This window comes from Chinchilla lanigera, unplaced genomic scaffold (genome assembly GCF_000276665.1).
Source record: "Chinchilla lanigera isolate Chin_1 unplaced genomic scaffold, ChiLan1.0 scaffold00126, whole genome shotgun sequence".
Lineage (NCBI taxonomy): Eukaryota > Metazoa > Chordata > Mammalia > Rodentia > Chinchillidae > Chinchilla > Chinchilla lanigera.
Window position 1 is genome coordinate 208,888 of NW_004955527.1, and position 17,124 is coordinate 226,011.

Consider the following 17,124-nt stretch of genomic DNA (forward strand, 5'->3'; position numbering starts at 1 on the left):
CTTCCTTCCTTCCTTCCTTCCTTTCTTTCTTTTTTTGAGATGGGGTCTTGCTCTCTAGTTCAGACTGGCCTTGAACTCACTGTGTAGCCCAGGCTATCCTTAAACTCACAGCGAACCTCCTGCCTCAGCCTCCCGAGCGCTGGTGTTACAGGCATGTGCCACCACATCCGGCTTGAACACTGATATTTTTAAAGTTTCCCAGGCCAACTTTGAGAACCAAAACCCTACCTTTTTTTTTTTTTTTTCTAACTTTGAGATAAGATCTTGTTACAGCACAACACTGTGAATACAGTCAACAACAGTGTATTGTATCTTGGAAAACTGCTAAGAGAATAGCTTTTAAATATCTTCCCACACATACAATAAGTCTGCAAGGTAATGCACAGGGGAATTACCTTGATTGAGCCATCCTACAATGTATGCATAGATCAAAACATCGTATTGTACACCATAAAAACAGACCTTGTAAAGTCTCCTACACTTTGGTGTCAAGTTAGACTGAAGTACCACACACACTAGATGATATATATAGTAAAGGGCTTAATATGTCTTTCTTTCTTTCTTTCTTTCTTTCTTTCTTTCTTTCTTTCTTTCTTTCTTTCCTGTCTTTCTTTTTCTTCTTTCTTTCATCCTTCCTTCCTTCCTTCTTTTTTTCCTTTTTTCTTTCTTTCTTTCTTTCTTTCTTCCTTCCTTTCTTTCTTTTGAGACAGAGTTTCCCTATGCAGTTCAAACTGGCCTTGAACTTAATTATGTAGCCCAGGCTGGTCTCAAACTTACAGCAATCCTCCTGCCTCAGCTTCCGGAGTGCTGGGATTACAGGCATGCGCCACCATGCCCGGCTATAAATGGTTAAAAAGTGTAGTCTCAGATGTCAAGTACAGAGAGGATTTTTTACAGTGTCCAGGAGTGTCAGCCCAGCTGCAGTACTTCAGGTGAATGGTCTGTCACCCTCTGGATCTAGAACTTCTGGGACCACAGAATTACAATAGGAGCCTCCAGTCAGATGAAGGAGGTGGGGCCCCTGATATGTGGTGTTCCCAGTCAGACGGGGGAGGCACATTCTGTGCAAGATGACCACCTCTGCGTGAAAGCTCCCAACTTCACCCAACGTTTTCCAGCTCACGAAGAGCTTTTGCATCCCCACAGGCCTTGGGGAATTGGCCTAAAGAGGGTCAGTGTGGTCTAGCCGGCAGAGACTCATGCGGGGCAAACTCTCCACCTGGGGGAACTGTGTGTAGAAATCCTCTCTCCAAGGCTTTTGGGGCAGATGGAAGAGACGCCACTGTGGAATATCTTCAGGGAGGCCTTGCTCTGACACCTTCAGGGCCCCCACCCTCCAGCGTCTGGGTGGGGACAGGGAGACTGGGTCCCTGGGAACCCCCTGGGCTACTGTGGGAATCCATGGTGGCTCTAGCACGCCCAGTCGTAATCACTGCTTGGGTTGTTTATCTCTGCTTTTATATGAGCACACCTCATGGGCAGACTGTTTTACTCTTCCCTTGGTCCCCAGAAGCTTGCCTCACTGTTGGACCCACCTAGTGAGTGAATGAGTGAACGGATGGGAAGGGGCTGTCGCGTGAGACCCTCATAGAGGCAGTGCACTGCTTTTTTTCCCAGCCAGCCTTGAAGCTCCCCTGCACCTTCTCACAGTCCCGGAGCCCCCCATGAGGATTCCAGCCACTTGTCCAAGTGTGGCCTGTGCACCAGCCTTGTGAGAATGCGCCCAGAGACCAGCTGGGGCTCCAGACCTTCAAGAGCTGCTGTGCCCTGCTCAGCCAGGGTCCTGTGGGACAGAGGATGGGGTTGCGGGGTGGCCTCTCCTCTCCTCTCTGCAAAAAGCCACAGCTGGCCAGAGCTGGGAGGCGGTGCACGCAGATAAAACTACATTTGTCCTGGAAAAGGGGTGGGAGGTGGCGTGTCTCTCCTTCCTTACTGTTTCCCAAGTTCCCAGGCATGACCTCGGCAGTGAAGCAAGCTGAGCATTTCCAGATCCTGTGCAAACGCGCCCGTGGTGGTCCCCACGGCCCGGCCCTTCCCCCGGGCTTAGCTCCGTGTCTTGAAATTCTTCGGGGTTTCTTCCAGCCCCTGCCAGCAAGCAGCCCGTGGTTTCCTGCTGGTCTGAGCACTTCCGGGGGGTCGGAGTACATTTGCGAAGCGTGTTCCTTCCCTTGGTTGCCAGCACAGACTCTGTGGTAGGACTAGCCCAGAACAGCTCCAGGGGTTACTCCGTAAGTGTCACTATCTGACCGCTACCCCCAGGGGACTTACATGGTGCCAACTGCTGAAATCCAGGCCTGGCAGAGGGCAAATCTACCTGGCCGCCTGCGGTCTGCAGGTCTCCCACCAGTGCCAAGAGGAGTTTGAGCTTGTGTCTACACCGGGCCCCGGATCCTTCTCTGCTTTATCAATCTGTTTACCCCTGTCTCTACCCATTTGCCTGACACCTGACGCGCTCATCAGATCGACAGTAACTGCCGGATGCAGCCACGGCCACCCCTCACCTGCTCCTCCTCCTTGGTGTCCCTTTTCCCTCTGTGGCCTCCCTGGAGGGCTGCCCTCCCTGAAAGATCTGACCCTCACCTCTCCCTCTGCGCCAGGCCCTGTGTGAGACACAGGCCAAACATGAAATCAAAAAGGCTCTGGGCTGAAGGGACCTGGTCAGGGAGGGAGGGAGGAAACCGGCGATCCAGGTAACATCTTTGAGGAGGAGGAGAGCGACAGCACGGATAGGGTTAGTGTGGCGATGGTGGCATGGGGCAGGCGCCCAGAGGAGGCATTGCCTGCTGGAGTCTTCACGGGCGCCTGGGGAAGTTGGCTGGGTGCAGTGAGGGAAGGAAGGTAGGCGGGGCGGGTTGTCACAACTGTCTGCAAGAGGTGCCCGCCTTCCTAGGGCCTGGGGCTGGTCGCAGGGGCACCGCCACCACCAGGGTCACTCTGTTCTGCCCCTTCATCCTGTCCCTCAGTCTTTCCGATGCAGTCACTGAACTGGGTCACCAGGTGCAGACGCTGGGACAGGGAGCTCTCACCAGCCAGCGTGGGTGAGCGGGTGCTGCCCTGGAACTCAGGAGCAGAGTCAGCTTTGGTGATTCTCTGTGGGCCTCGATTATCCCGGCTCTCGCTTATCTCTCCATCTCGCCCTGGCTTTGTAGCAGGGAGTTAACGCGATTATCCACCACGCTGCCTTTGCCAGGGCCTTGGCAGCCAGAGAGCTGGCCCCTGCTCTCCTCTACTGCCTTCCCGTCCTTCCCTGGACTCCCTCTGCCCAGGTCAAGGGAGAGGAGCCCGCTCACCTCGGCTGGGTGTGGGAGACAAGACAGGAGCCCCTGCCCGCTCCAGAGGCTGCCATAAAGCTGAGCAGCCGGGCAGCCTTTTGTTTGGTTTTGAAAGAGTAATTAAATAGCAACCAATTCTTACACCCCACCGGGGGCTCCCAGGAGGTGCTGATGGAGTGTTCTATGCAGGCAGGTAGCGCCGAGCTCCAGGGGCGTCTTGAAACCTGGGGGTGGGGAATAAAGAGCACAAAGTAGAGAAAAGATCCTAGCGCGGAGGGCAGGGGGTCTAGGAGGCGTGGCCAAGGCTCTTGGCTCTGGGGACCACCCACTTGGCACGTTCTAAGGTTTAGCCGGGTGTGGGCTTAACTTGGGAGGATGTGGGAATCCTGATTTAGGGCCTTCGGGGGGAACCCCATCCTGACCAGGTAGTGAGGCAGCTGGAGGCCAAGGCAGAGCCTGGCCTCTGCCCCTGACCATGCTGGCGATGGCGCTGGCCAAGTTCACAGCCTGGTGCTGTGCTGGGCCCTGGTGACCAGAGAGACAGCTTTGCCAGGGATGTCTGAAAACAAGACCAGCTATGACTTAGCGGGCCCCAGGCAAAATGAAAACAGCAGCCCCTTGTTTGTAAGTTGCTGAGAATTTCAGGACGGTCAACAACAAGCGTTCAACCAAACACAGGCCCCTCGGAGCCCAGCAGGACTGTAGCGGTCACACCCACGAAGTCAGATGCTAAGGTTTGCTGCAGGCCGGCCGCAGCCAGTTTGCCATGACACACGCCACAGGTGGGTGGCTTGTAGTAACAGAAAATGCTTGTCTCCCGGTTCTGGAGGCCACAGGCCTGAGATCAGGGTGTCAGCAGATTGGCACCTCGAAAGGCAGAGAGGGAGCCAGCCCCAGGCCTCTATCCTGGCTTCCGGTGACTTGCTGGTACTCCTTGGTGACTGGCTCATAGATGTTCCACGCTGTCCCCGTCCTGGTGGTCATATGCTCTTTCCCTGTGTGTCCTCACATTGTCTTTGCTCTGAGCAGGTCTGCCTGTGCCCGGATTTCCCCTTCCTGGAAGGAGTCCCGTCTTCATGGATTTGAGTCCACTCATACACTCATTGGAGCTCGATGCCCTCTGTAAAGACTGTTTCCACACACGAACACTCTGCAGTCCTGCGGGTTAGGGCCCCGCAGGTGTTCGTAGGGCACTCAGTCCAACCCACGAGACCGAACCTGTTAAGATCTCTCCTTTGGTTCCGTACAGGATGGTGGACATTGACACACCTGTGCTGTACCCGGCTCTCTCCTGGGCTGGGCGAACTTGTCTAGGAGGAGCCTTGTGTCCCCACAGAACAGGAGGCAGGGTGGGCTCTCAGGAGCCGGTGAGCAGCAGACCATCGCCCTGCCTTCGAGGCCTGGAGGTCCCCAGTGTAACTTTGGGAGGGTACAGGCCCTGATTACCTCTCAGCTGGTCATAACCTGAAGGTCACAGCTCTGTGGCTTGGCACCTGCTCTGCCTTCCTCACCCTCCCTGGGGACCCTGTGGAGTTGCCATTACCTGGGACTGACAGCCATAGAGTCCCTTCCTCCAACAAGGTGACCCACAGTGTGAGACCCTGTCTTACACGCCCCCCACCACACACTATGTTTTTATTTTATTTTATTTTTTGTCTTTTTGAGACAGGGTCTCACTCTACAATTCAAACTGGCCTTGAGCTCACTTTGTAGCCCAGGCTGGTCTTGAACTTGCAATGATCCTCCTGCCTCAGCCTCCCAAGTGCTGGGATCACAGGCATGAGTCGCCACACCCGGCTCCCTAAAGACACTATGGAAAGAACTGAAAACAACCAAGAGGAGACAAATAAAAAACAAACAGTAAAAATTCAACCCAACTCTAACCATGCCAATCATTATATATAAATGTGCATAAACCAGACCTGTCATCAAAAAGCAGGGATAGCTGGGGATATAGCTCAGCAGCACAATCACTGGCCTGGCAAGTGCAAGTTCCTGAGTTCAATTCCTGGTACTAAAAAAAAAAAAAAAACCACAAAGATATTTCAGGCTAGATTAAAAAGAAAATTCCAGCCAGGTCTGTAATTCTGCATTCTGGGACACTAAGGCAGAAGGATTACAGTTTTGAGCCTAGCCTGGGCAACTTAGTGACTTAGTGAGACCCTGTCTTGAAATAAGAAAAAAAAATTAAAAGAGGGTTTGGGAATGTAGTTCAGTACAAAAGCAAAGAAATCCAACTATATGTTGTGTATGAGAAAAATAAAAGGGTGGGGAAAATACACCATGCAAATAAAAGCATGAAAGAGCAAGACTGGTCATATTAATTACAAAATAGATTTTAAAACAAACGGGGTTACTATGGAAAAAGAACATAACATGGGCTTAACATGGCACAAAGATGTAACAATTATAAGTATATATGCACATAACAGCAATACATGAAGGTGTTAATACTCTTCTCCTAGTCATTGATAGAAACATTAGGAAACCGAGAATACAGAACACTTAACAACGTTATCAAGGAAGCTGATCATGGTCTTAGCGTTGAGGTTCTGACCCCGAGCAGGTTGCTTGGATCCACCCCAGGTGACTAGACCATCTCACTCTATGACCGCTACCAATTTTGGGCTATGTGGGAAGGACCTGAGACCCTCAAGTCACACAATGGAGGCAGCGCCTTTGAGGATGCGGCTATGAACTTCATCATGGAGGAGTGGGCTTTGCTGGACCCATCCCCAAAAAAGCTCTGCAGAGATATGATGTGAGAAACCTTTGAGAACATGGGGGGACACTTTTGATCTAAGCCTTAGCAGTTCTTTAGATGGTGGATCTTCTCATTTACTCAGGACAGGAGTGTCAGAACTATTAAACTGTACCCTTTAAATACACTCAGATCACTGTATGTCAGTTATGTCTCAGTAACACCATTACAAAATAAATATGCATAAGAGAAGATAAAACTCAGCTGAGAATATTATGAACTTTATACCAACAATCTTGAAAATGTAGTGGAACTGGATAAAAATCTCCAAAGATAAAAAGTACTAAAACTGGTTCAATAAGACTTAGACGATCTAAATATACCTATTACATTGAGTTAGCAGCTGAAAACTTTTCCACAAAGGAAAGAAAGGCCAGGTCCAGGTGGCTTCATCGGGTAAATCCTACCCAATGTATAAGGGGGAAATGCTTCCATTTCTACAGAAACTCAGAAAATACAGGAGGAGTAAACATCTCTCCGTTCATTCTAGGAGGCTGATGTTGTCCTGATTCCAGAGCCAGGAAAAGAAATTACAAGAAAACCATGGAGCCACGTTCTTCCTGAACAAGGAGACACAAAACTTTGATAAATAGTAGCAAATCACACCTAGCAATATCCACAAAGGCTGACAGGTCCTGGCCATGTGAGGTTCATCCCAGCAGTGCAAATGTGGTGTGACGTCTGTGATATCCAGTAATCAACACATGCACCGAACCACATTAACAGATAAAGAGGGAAATCAGATAATCCTCTCACCAGAAGAATCGTTCAATGAAACTCAACTCAACAAAAAATCATTCAATGAAACTCATCACAGCAAAAACTCTCAGCTAACTAGGAATGGAAAGCAGCTTCCTTGACCCAATAAAGGCCATCTGTGAAGACTCTACGCCCAGCATCACACTTAATGTTGAAAGACTGTTTCCTACCTAAAATCAGGAACAGGGCGAGCTCTGCCGCCACACACCCATTAGAATGGCTGCGGCAAACAAAACAAACAAAATATGGTTGTACAAGTGTTGGTGAGAATGTGCAGGCGTCGGTAACCTTCCCACAGCTGGTGGAGTGAACAATGAGACAGCCACTTGAAGACAGCGTGGCAGGCTTTCTACAATGCATTTTATGTTATGATCCAGGAATTACAGTCCTAAGTACAAGTTGAGGACTCCTTATCTGAAATGCTTGGGACCAGAAGTGTGTTTTGGTTTCTGATTTTTTTAAATATTTGCAGATTCATAATAAGATATTTTAGGAGGTCTAATCACAGAATTCATTTATGTTCCATATATACCTTATACATGTAGTCTGAAGGCAGTTTGATACAATATATACATATATATATATTATATATAGGTATTAGGAATCGAACTCAGGACCTTGTGCTTGCACCATTGAGCTATATCCCAGGCCCTTGATACAATATTTTTGTGAGCTACTTTTTGATTGCCACCTATCATATAAGACCAGCTGTGGAGTTTTTTACTTAGGATATCACACGAACACTCCAAAAGTTTCAAATTTTAGAGTATTTAGATTTTGATTTTTGGGAATTAAGGATACTTGAACTGTATCTACCTAAGTGAATTGAAAACGTGTCTACACAAAGGCTTTTCCACAGGTAATTGGAGCGGCATTATTTATAATATCAAAAGCAACTGATAAAATCTAAACATCCTCCTGCAGAAGAATGTTGGGCAAAATTGATTCATTCATACAATGGAATGCTACTCAATAACAAAAAGCAATAAACTACTGGTACATGCTGCAGCATGGATAACTCTCAAAAATGTTCTGGGTGTGGTAGCACATGCCTGTACTTCCAGCACTTGGAAGGCTGAGGCAGCCAGATCCCTGCGTGTTTGAGGCCAGCCTGGGCTATATAGACAGTTCAAAAAAAACCCTGAACTACACAACTAGACCTGTCTCAAAACAACCAAGCCAAACCAAACCAAACCAAAACAAAAAACATTAATACTAGCTGAGTAAGATGGCAACACCATAGTTCCAACACTCTGGGAGGCTGAGGCAGGAGGATGGCAGATTTTGGCCCAGCCTGGGAAACATCCTAGCTTAAATTTTATAAGGGTAGGGTAAAGTATAGCTCAGTGTAAAGGCCCTGGCTTGCAATACTGCAAAAATAAACAAATAAAAACGTATTACTACTAAGTGAAACAAGATGGACACCAAATACCACACACCCTCTGATTCCATTGGTGTGAAGTAATAGGAAAAATACAAAGGCAGATAGACATCCGATCCATGGTAAGGGAGGCAGGAGACAGGCTGCAAAGAGACGGGATGGGACTTAGGGGTGCTGGCACACTAAAATGTGAGTGTGGAAGTGGCTGCACAACTGATTTTCACCAGAACTCACAGAATTGTGGGTTTAAAGCAGGTGACTTTGGGGCGACTTTCGTGGAATGTGAATTATACCCTGGCAGCGTGGGGAAGAAGAACAGGGGACAGAGAAGCTGTGGGACAGGAGGAAATGGGGGAAAGAGAGTGGATGCTCTGACCTCCACCCCTCGTCTGGTCTGATGTCACGAGCTACCTACGGCTGGCCTTCTAGGTGACGCTGGCGGCTGTGGAGACAGCCAGCTGGGTCCAGGGCAGCAGCGAGGCATGTGACCCAGTCACCCCAAAGCGACGCGGTGGGGCTTCCCTAGAGTTCCGAGTTCCAAGTTCTGTGGGCGCTGAGCCTTGCGCCCTGCCTGGAAAAGAGAGGCCCCCCGGGAATGGCGGTGCTGGAGGGGGACCAGCCTCCAGGGATCCAAAACCGAGGCCATGCTGGGCTGCTGGCGTTGCTTCCTGACACTTCCTCCTCCTCTTCCTAGCCACCAAAGTACCAGGTGGCAGTCACTTCTTTTTTAATTGAAGTGAACCAAATCCAACCTTGCCTAAAGAGTTTCCCCGATGCCTTTTGGAATAAGTAGCATCTCCTTGGGGTTTTGCAAAATTAGGTTGGGTCTCTCTATTCTAAACTTTGAAGGTGGCTATACAACCATTTGATCTCAGTGAGTTGGGATTCCAGGGTTCCTAGAGGAAGGGACCATCTGTGTAAAGGCCCCACAGTGGGACCCAGAATGGTTGAAGAACTTTCTGGATGCCCCGTCTGATCAGAGCAATGAGCTAAGGTGTAGGGTGTGAACTCCCATTTCCAAGGGCAGGGAGGTGTCTGGCGGAGATATGCGGCTCCATGAGAATGTCTAATTGTCTCAAGGGCGTAGCTGTGTCCTGGCGACATCAGCAAGCCCTGGAGGGCAAAGCCTGATGACACAAAGTTTCCTTCTATGCCTGGAAAGGAGGCAGCGCACCTGTATTGCCAGCCTACTGCATACTTTATGGGCATTGTGTACACATTCAGTCTTCAGGTACATATGGAGACTCATTTCATTGTCCTCATTGAGGATGAGGAAACTGAGGTCCAGAGAGGTGGTGTGACTTACCCAAGGTCACACAGCAGCAGAGCTGGGATTTGAAACATGGTCCATTTTGCCAAAACCCCCAGCTTAGAAATGCCAGGAGAGAGGGCATGGGTGGGACTGGCCTGCTCAATTTGCCTTATTTCCTAAGTCCCAGCACCAGCCTGGGAGAAGAGGGTGTAAGGCAGCCCGACCTAGGTGCCTCCCTGCCTACCTGGCTGGCTGCCTCAGTTGTCCTGGATGCTAGGAAAGTCAGGTTTATCTCAGGCATGACTAATGCCCAAAAGATGTACTGAAAGTTAGATCGAATGACTAAGAGGAAGGAAGGGGTGTCCTTCAGCCTCCCCACCCCGGTCCACATATTGTTTCCCAATTCCTCCCCAGGTTTGACAGAATTTGGGGAAGGAGGTATGGCCCGCACATTGAAACAGCTTCACTGCTTTGAGTGCCTGCCTCACCCCATCCCTCCTGGCCCATGGAGGCTGTGAGTGCACCGGTCGCTGCCACTTGGACCCGTGCAGGTTCTCCAGGCCCAAGGCTGAGGCCCAGCCCCTCGAACTGGTCCTCTATGCCTTGATCTCCAGCCTCATCCCACCAACCCCACCCTCCTGGCCTTCTGCCCTCCAGGTCTTCTGATCCAGTCTCACTTGGTCTTTGGCTTTTGAGGACTCCTGCTGATTTCTCCTCGTGTTTTCCATATGTTGATGTGAAACTCTTAAATTCTTCCCACAAGCCCCTTGGTGGTCGCCGAGCCATCCCCCAATGACCCTGGTCTGGGGGACTGCAGGTACCCTTCACTGGCACCCAGCCCAGCTCACCCTGTGTTTTGAATCAACTTCCTGGGACCTCCTGGCCCCCAGTTGCTTGTAGGAGCCCTAAGTTAAGTCCTCCTGGACTCCCAGGCAAAGCCAGAGCTCCCACTCCGTGACCCCTCAGCCTTGAGCACGTGCATTGACTCACTCGGGACACGGGTCATGGTGACTCATCCCTGGGTCTGTACCCCCTACCCCAGAGTGCCAGCAGTCCCTGGCACACAAGGTGCTCAGAACATTTAGAGATGGAAGACAGGAAGGAGGAAGTGGGCTCAGCGAGCCTGGGGCCACCCACACTTTCTGGGAGAGGGAAGACCCCCAAAAATGAGATGCTAGAGAGGGACGGAAGCCAGAAGTCAGCACAGCGCCCAGCCCACAAGTGTGGTGCGGATGGGGAGAAACAATTCTAGCTGCTGCCCCATCTTGCTAAGGACAGATTAATGACCTTCCGCGAATGATATATTTTGCTGCTTTTATTATTAGAGCAGTAACATATGCCAATGCTAATTTTTTTTCTAGACTGAAGGCTGGCAGAATATTTTTTCCGTGAAGGGCCTAAATAATTCAGGTTTTGTGGGTCACATGGTTGCTGTAGCATAGCCTTGTTTGTTTCTACAACCTTTAAAAATGTAAAAGCCACGTTAGCTCACGGGGTACAAAAGCAGGACTCGGGCTACATTTGGCTCAGGAGCCGTACGCACTGGCCCGGAGTTAGACATCGAGGAGGACATGACAGACATAAGAAGGAAGAACACCTGCGATCCCTCCCTCCGGAAATAGCCTCCACCGGCAGCAGTGGGCCGATCTCCCGACTCTCCCTGGAGATGAACCGTGTGGCGCTCTGCCCGTGTAGGATCCCACTCTCCCGACTGCTCAGTAACTGGCTGATGCATCCACAGCATAACGCAGACTTCGCTCCAAGCTACTGCACAGGGATCTAGGACATCGCTTTTAGGGACAGGCAGTACTGCACTACGTGAGCCTAACGATTTCTCTGGCACATCCCTCGAGGCTGGAAGAGTTCCAGCCTCCCCGTCCCTCTGTTTATTCCGAGACAGAGAAGGTGACTGCATGGATGGAGCTCAGGGAGCCGGGGACACAGAACTCCTACGGTGGACACACACAGGCTTCTTGCTTTGTGTGGCTTTGTTCTGTGTGTATTGTCACCCACTACTTTCCAGCGAGGGCAGATGGGACAGAGGCAGGGGCAGAGGCCAGTGCCTGCTGTGGCCCCAAGGGCGTCCTGGAGGGTGGACACAGCCGGGAGCCCGTGGGATCAGGGCCGGCTGTCGGCACAGGGCACCTCTGCAGCCTTCCAGTCAGCCACAGCTATTGGCCCTGTGCAAGCGCAGCTGCTAGCTGGAGACTCTGGAAGACTGAGCTTCACTTTCGGGGTGGGGACCTCCCGGCAGGCAGCTGTAGGAGGTCAGGAATCTCTGCCCTACATCCTAAGGTGCCCAGCAACTCACAGGCAAGGGGAGCCAGAGGCTTTGCTCACAATCAGATCAAGGGATCAAAAGGCTCACCCTGTCCAGGCTGTGTGCGACTTCGTGTACATCTCACACCTTCGCAGTGACAATGTCCCCTCTTTATCGGCGAGGAGCCAAAAGCACAGCCACTTGCCCAAGACCCCTGAGGAAAACAGGGAACCCTGGGTCTGACCCTTCTGCCCGGATCTCTCCCATAGTGCAACAGGCCTGGATCTGGCTGCACCAGTGATGGCGCCCGTGGGTGGGGGTGCTACAGTAGAGGTTTCGTGCTCCTGGGTCCGAGCTGCCCCACCCTGCAGAAGCGGGACAGCTGGGGTGGGGTCAGCTGGCGGGGGAGCTGCGCCCTCTTTGGTGCCATGCTGCGTCACACCCCGACAACCCTCAGAGGGTAGGTGGGACACACAGAGTGTGGACAGGAATGCCGATTGGATAGTGGGGTGTAAAGCGTGACACATTGGGCGAGACACGACATTCTGGAGAAGTGGCCTTGAGGCCAGAAACGGGAGAGGGCCCCTGTCTGCTCAAAGGACATCTGTCTTCCTTCGTAGTTAGGGGCCTTGGGCTTTTGAAACCCACTCCCTCCTCTTGGTCCCCTGCCCTGGCCTGGTCCAAAGTCTCTCGCTTCCTCCCCTGAACTATTGTGACAACTGGGCTTCTGCCATCTCTCCCTGCCTCTGTCTGTGCCAGCATAACTGACCTAAAATCTGAACCTGGCTGTGTCGCCCTCTGGTTAAAGCCCTTCAGTGGTCACTAGTGTCCAGGTCTGAACCCTGGGGGCTGGCACACACTGTCCAGCCCTGTCCCCCATCTCATCCCCTTACCCTTGCTCCCCTAATTGTATCTCAGGGCCTTTGCACATGCTCTTCCCTCTGACACACTCCTTTCTTCCCTGATGGCCCCCAGCGAACCACCCAAGCCTCATTCCCAGCACTACCTTCCTGTGAAGCTGTCCCTGACCCCTGGGCAGTGGGTCGCTCCCTCCCCAGTGTACCCCGTGGTTTTGGGAGTCCAGTGCACTGTTTGCTCTGGCCCAGCAGGACTGGTCTTCTGCATCCTTGATGTTTGGTACCCACTTCCTGCAGAAACTGGGAGTAGGACTCCATAAAGCCAGGATACCAGATGGGGCCAGGGTCCAGCACAGCTCACTGACCACCTGTCTGGGGCCGCAGCCCATGCGCCAGCCCGGGTGGAGCTGGAGTGCCAGTGGGAACCCAGCAGGCCCGGCAAGAAGGTGCTTGTGTGAGAACCAAGCCAAGGGTGACTTCAGGCCTGAGTCAGCCTCCCAAACACGAAGGGCGGGGAGGGGCGGCACCCGCTCACTGGGGACAGTTCCAACAGGCAGGGTACCTGCTCCGCCGAAATGCAAGGTAGTGAGTCAGGGCGAGGGCCGCCTTGCCCTTAGAAGGGAGCAAGCAGCCTCCCTCTCACCTGTCCCTGCTGAGCACACGGCTCAGCAAAGGGAAAAAGCAGAGTGACAGGAGTGGGGAGACTCAAATCCCGTAGCTGGCACTTTTTCTCGGAGGTAATTAATGCTCATTTGGAAAGAATGGTGACACCATCCTTGGTGTGAGCCAAAACACGGGAGCCCCAGGCGTGAGCCAGGTGGGGACAAGGATCCAGCCTGCTCCTCCTGAGGGCCAGAGGCCGACTGCCCAGGACAGCACCCCGCCCTCACCCTCCTGCTCCAAACACACCTGCCCCGGGCGTGGAGACGGGGGCTTGATGTCTCCACCAAGAGGCTGGAGATCAGGCTGCAAGACGCTGCCTCCTCCTGACTATTGACCATTTGTATTTCTGCTCCTGAGAAGTGTTTGTCATTTCATGGAAGGAATGAGACCACTCAACAGGGTTATGTGAAAGCAACGAGGCAACAGTTTAATACCTGGGTGCAGAGAGACAAAGGGGAATAAGGCATCTGTAGGGAACAAACAGAAGAAGGCTTTTTAAGTAGGGCTTGAGAGAAGGCAAGGGACATTAGGCGGGAAGATCTTCTTCGTTAACATCAGTGGTCCAAGTTCCCTGGATGTCTCCTGCCTCAGTGGGCAAAGTCCCTGGGGCATCGGGTGTAAATGTTTGGGTGTCTTCAGATGTCCCGGTGTTTGGAAGAGTCCCCGTTCTGTCTTCTCTCTTTTGATAGCCTGTGTTTGCCGAGGGCAGCCCCGGTGCTGAGAACAATGCCTCTGCTGGCAGGCAGGTTGGGTACTGGGAGAGTCAGGTCCAGATTGAGCCTAACATCCTAACATCTCAGTGGCCCAGTTTTTGACTGGATGTTTTACTTGGGGGAGGTCTAATTTTTTTGAGCTCTGTATATATTCTAGATGTTAATCCTCTGTCGAAGGAATAGCTGGCAGAACTTTTTCCTTATTTTATAGGGGTCTCTCCACTCTCTGGGCTGTTTCCTTTGCAGTGTAGGTGTTTTTAATGTGATATGATCCCATCTGTTGATACTTAATACTATTTCTTGTGCCATTGGGGTTTTGTGCAGAAAGTCTTCTCCTACACCTACATCTATGGCTTCAGGAGTTTTACCTATTTTATATTACAGCAAATTAAGTGTTTCTGTTTAAATGTCTGTATCTTTGGCCCATTTGATTTTAGTTTAATATGTGATGAGATATATGGGTCTAGATTCAGTCTACACGTGGGTAGCCAGTTTTCCCAGCATTCTTTGTTCAAAGGGACTATCTGTTCCAGTGTATATTTTTGGCTCTTTTGTCAAAGATCAGATAGCTGAATGGCCTGGAGTTGTTTCTGCTCCCTCTGTTCTGTTCCATTGATCCACAGGTCTGTTTTTTGTTTTTGTTTTTTCCGTACATGCTATTTTTATCACTGTAGCTTTACAGCTTCAGATCTGGGATTGTGATGCTTCTGGCTTTGCCTTTGTTACCCAGGATTGTTTGTGCTATTCTGGGTCTCTTCTAGCTCCATATGACTTTTAAGATTGTCTTCTCTAGATCTGAGGGGAATGCTATTGGTATATTGATTGGGATTACTTTAAATCTGTATGTCAGTTTTGGAAGCACGGTCATTTTGACTATATTGGTTCTGCCTATCCAGGAACATGGGCTGTCTTTTCCACTTTTTGATGTCCTCTTTGATCTTCTTTTCTAGAATGATGTCATTTTCATTGTAGAAGTCTTTCACTTCCTTGGTTAGATTAATTCTTACATATTTAATTTTTCTTTATGCCATTGTGAATAGTATTATTTCCCTAATTTCTTTCTCAGTGAGTTCATTATTAATGTATAAAAACACTATTGATTTTTAAAAATGTTGATTTTGTATCCTGCTATCTTGCTGGATTTGGTTATTAATTCTAGGAATTTGGTGGAATTTTTTTGCATCTTCTATGTAGAGCATCACGTCATCTGCAAACAATGATAGTTGGACTTCTTCCTTTCCTGTACATATCCCTTCTATTCCTTTTCATTTCTTTCTCTTGCCTGATTGCTCTGGATAAGGTTTCAAGGACTATGTTGAAAAGGAGCAGTGATAGTAGATACCCTTGTCTAATTGTTTTTAGAGGGAAAGCTTTCAGTTTTTTCCCATGTTTAAAATGTGCTTATTGGGCCAGGTATATAGCTCGGGGTACAAGCACCTGCCTGGCAAGTGCAAGGTCCTGAGTTCGATTCCCGATGCAAAAAAAAAAAAAAAAAGACTTACGCTAAAATGTGTTTATTTATTTTTATTAGTACATATTTGTCATGTATAATTATTACACTTATCATAGGGAATTTATACCTGTGCATAATATACTTTAATTCTTCTTTTTTTCCTGCTCCTCTTCCCTCCCCTGCTTCAACCCTTCCTGCCCTCTCCATTTACAAAAGCTTTGTTTCCACTTTTCCACCTTCCATTCTTTTATTAGATCCCCTTTCCTTTCTATGCCTTTCCCTCTCCTGTCCCTCATTCCCCTTTCCATTTGAATATGTTTTTTCCTACTTTCCAATATCTATCAGGTTTTCCTTATTTAATATTACATTAGCAGTAGGTTGGTCATAAATAGCTTTTAGTAGATTAAGATAAGGTTCTTCTATACCTATTTTCTTCAGTGCTTTTGTCATGAATGGATATTGAATTTTGTCAAAGCCTTTTTCTGTGTCTACTGAGATAATCCTGTGACTCTGTCCTTGCTTCTCCTTATGTGATGTATTATATTTATTGATTTGTGTATGTTGAACCATCCTTGCATCCATGGGATGAAGCCTAATTGGTAATGGTGTATGATCTTTTAATGATTTCTTGCATTGTGTTTGCCAGTATCTTGAGGATTTTTGCAGCTATGTTCATTACAGAGATTGGCTTGTAGTCTTTTTTTTTTTTTTTAATTGAATCCTATTCTGATTTTAGAATCAGGGTAATACTTGCTTTGGGAATGACTTCGGGAGTACACCTCCCCTTTCAATCATTGAAGAGTTTGAGAAGTATTGGCATTAGATCTTTTCTGAAGTTCTTGTAGAATTCAGCAGTGAATCCCTCAGATCCTGAGCTTTTCTTAGTTGGAAAGCTTTTTTAAAAAATTTATTAACTACTGCTTCAATTTCATTGCCTGATATTGTATTACTCAGGGTTTTTATATTTTCTTGGTTCAGTTGTGGTAATTCATAGGTGTCTAAGAATCTGTCCATTTTTTCTAAGTTCTGCAATTTATTGGCATGCAGGTTTGTGAAATAGTTGTTAAGAGTCTTTTAGATTTCAGTATTATCTGTTGTCATTTCACCTTTTTCTGTTATTTGGGACAGGGTCTCACTAATTCAGGCTGCCCTTGAACTCACTGTGGAGACTGAACTTACCATGATGATTCTCCTGCCTCCGTCTCTCTCTCTTTTTTTTTCCTCCATCTCTCAAGTGCTAGGATTACCGGCATGTGAAACATGCCCAGCAATCCTTTTTATTTCTAGTTATACTGATTTATATCCTTTATTTCTTTTTTTTTTTTTGAGTAAGATTGGCTTAGAGTTTGTTTACTTAGTTTATTCTTTCAAAGGACCAGCTCTTCAATTCATTGATTCTTTGCTTTGCTTTTTTTTTTAAGTCTCCATTGAGTATTGCTTGAATTTTTACAATTTCCCTCCTTGTACTAGCTTTGGATCTGGATTGTTTTTGTTTTTCTAGGAACTTGAGGTGCATTATGAAGTTATTTATTTGGGCTTGCTTTTTTTGTCTGATGTGGATATTCACAGCTATAAATTTCCCTTTTAGGATTGCTTTCATTGTATCCTGTAAATTTTGGTATGTTATATTGGGATTATCCTTTAATTCTATGAATTGTCCTGTTTCTTCCTTAATTTTTCCTGTGACCCACTGATCATTAAAAGATGTTTTGTTAAATTTTCATAAGTTTGCATAATTTTTGTGGTTTCTTTT